Source organism: Gekko japonicus, unplaced genomic scaffold (assembly GCF_001447785.1).
Source record: "Gekko japonicus isolate JY-2015 unplaced genomic scaffold, Gekko_japonicus_V1.1 scaffold334, whole genome shotgun sequence".
Classification (NCBI taxonomy): Eukaryota; Metazoa; Chordata; class Lepidosauria; order Squamata; family Gekkonidae; genus Gekko; species Gekko japonicus.
In genome coordinates this window covers 206,417-209,157 of record NW_015173683.1, presented here as the reverse complement: position 1 = coordinate 209,157, position 2,741 = coordinate 206,417, and positions in this window count along the sequence as shown.

Genomic DNA, 2,741 nt, shown 5'->3' with positions numbered 1-2,741 from the left:
TTTTAATGCTTGGGAGTTATTTTAATATGAGTACCTGAGAAATATCTGAAGGTGACAAGCAATAATTTACAGGGGTATTCCCTCCTACAAAAGAGTGGTGGGAATCCCTTGTCTAAGATGATGCCAACAATTGAAGATCCTCTTTATCCCTGTCTGTTCACTGGAGCGTTTCTGGACCAATCAATCTCTGTCAGTCTATCCCACCTCACAGAATTGTTGTGAGGATAGAATGGAGAACAGGAGAACCATGTTCACCGCCTTGAGCTCCTTGAAGGAAGGGTGAGATAAAAGCATAAAAATGCTGTACAATTTTTAAAAAGGAGCAAGCCCCACAGCAGTAGGATTTCCTTCTGAGTCAATATGCATAGAATTGCTCTGTGATTTCCTGATGTGTCACAGCATTCACTGAATTAAACACAGCAAAATGGGCAAGAACTGAAGCAGGGAACAGCCACCCTTTCTTGGGTTTCACTTCTTTAAAATGGCTACATGAGTATTTCCCTGCTTCACAATGGAGTCCTATGCAAAGTGACACCTTTCTAAGTCCCTATAGGGAAGTGTGTGACTGTCAGTGGTTTGGGGAGGTAGTGTTTTTTCCTCTGAAGAAATAAAACATTTTTAAAAGGTTGCAAAATTTCAATGTATGAGGAAGAGGAGCTGTGCTTGACATTACTACCAAGGTTCACAAATACAGTTCAATAGGTGTTCCTCGTACAGCCACACTTGCTTGTACACATTTTCTGCTCTTAAGGGACACCAACACTGACTTTTCCCCAATGTTACGGCTGATGTATGTTTCATACAAGGAAATGTTAAAGTTCTGGTGCTTTAGGGGACAAGTGACTATGGACCAACAAGACAATATTTTTGAACAGATCTGTTGACAAATTTTTAAAGATAAATTGAAACTCTGTAATGAACTAATTATCCTGTATCCTATATAAAAGCCTGCCCTTCCCTGGATAGGCCAGGCTAGCTTGATCTCATCAGATCTCATGAAGCTAAGCAGGGTTGGCTCTGGCTAGTATGTGGATGGAAGACGTCCAAGGACTACCAGGATCATGATCATTATAAGTTTATCATGTGATGATTCTGTAGATAAGTGATTGGTTCTCAAAATGATGTGATGAAATCATACACAGGTGTGCTAAGATATATCTGATAATGCTAATTAGCTGCTCAAGCAAGATTTAAAAGACTATATTTAGCATTTCATTAGTAATTAAAATGTGATAATTCTGCTTTTTTCTTCAGCTACATGAATTGGCTATCAAAGATAAAAATCATGTACTTTTCCTGACCAGCTGGTGGACTTTCTGCAAAGTTATGAGAAATGCATAAGAATGCACATGTTTAGCATGCAAATTATGACAGCTGCACCCCTCATTTGGATCAGTCCAGAAGAGAGATGGGGCTTAACGCTTCTCCAGTGTAGTTTCTCCTTATTTGATAACTCCAGAGCCAAGAGACTACCCAATGAAACAAACACAAGAATGGTGAGAGCCCCAGCCTAAATAAAAACATCAGAAAAAACTGTGGAGGACAGATCAAAAGCTTTCAGCCATGACAGCAAAATGTAATATTTGTTTTTATAGATACTGGTTTTCCAAATGCCAAGGGCTGGAGACGAACAACTTGCGGGCTTCCTTGAGGCATCTAGCCATCCATTGTTGGAAACTGGCTGCTGATTTAGATGCACTTTTAGCCTGAGCTAACAAGTTATTAACAATAAATCTAATTCTCAACATGGCCATATCTGTGGATACTTAAATCCAGTAACTGAAGCCATGAACAGATAAGCCAGATCTTTTTACAAACCTAAAAAATACCCCAATATTACAGAAAAATATGAAATCTTTTTTTTTTAAAAAAAAGGGATCAATGCGTGTAGCTTTAAGAAACAAATGCCCTCCAGTGGCTATTGTGAGGGTTTCTAGGTGACCAAAACAGTATCACCAGCCTTCAAGCCTTGGTTTCTTTCAGCAAAAGGCAAGGTGAGAGGGCAAAGCCCTTTCCATGACTTTTTCATCCTTTGAGGGAGGACTTATTGGGGACAGCCACAGTGGCAACTCACTGGGTAAACTTCTACCATATGACTTGCATGACTCACCCAGGCCTGGCTGCTTGCTACTTATTCAGTAGCACCCACCATATGAAAGTGGTTTGAATTCCAGAATATGCCCTGGAAGGTCACAAGAGCTTCTCAGCCTAACCTACCTCACATGTCATGAGGATAAACTGGAAGAGAGGATAATGAAGTAAGCTGCTTTAAATCCCCATTGTGGAGAAAGGCAGAGTATAAATGAAGTAAATAAATAATAATATAGCTGAAGATTTGGAGGGGGCAGATAAAAAGTCAGTTGGTGGATGGGTGTGAAGGAGAGAGGGAAACAAAAGATGGTGATGATATATGGATGACCAGGAGGAGGTAAAGTGGTAATAGTGTGGGAAGGGGGCTACAAGGGAAACTGGTGGTTTTCCATCTCACAACTGAGCCTAGCCCTACCACCAGCACTGTGCAACTGGACCATAGTTTTTGCAGGTAGATGTTGCCAAGGGTAGGATTGCCAGGTCCATCCTGGAATCAGCAAGAGACTGGGATAATGGGGGCATGTAGGTGACTGGAAGTGACATCACACCTTTCAAGGAATTAGCTGAAACTCTGTGGGTTGACCATAAAGTTTTGGCCAATTCCTAGAGGCACAAATTCTGGGGAAACCTGGAAGTGACATCATTCATCT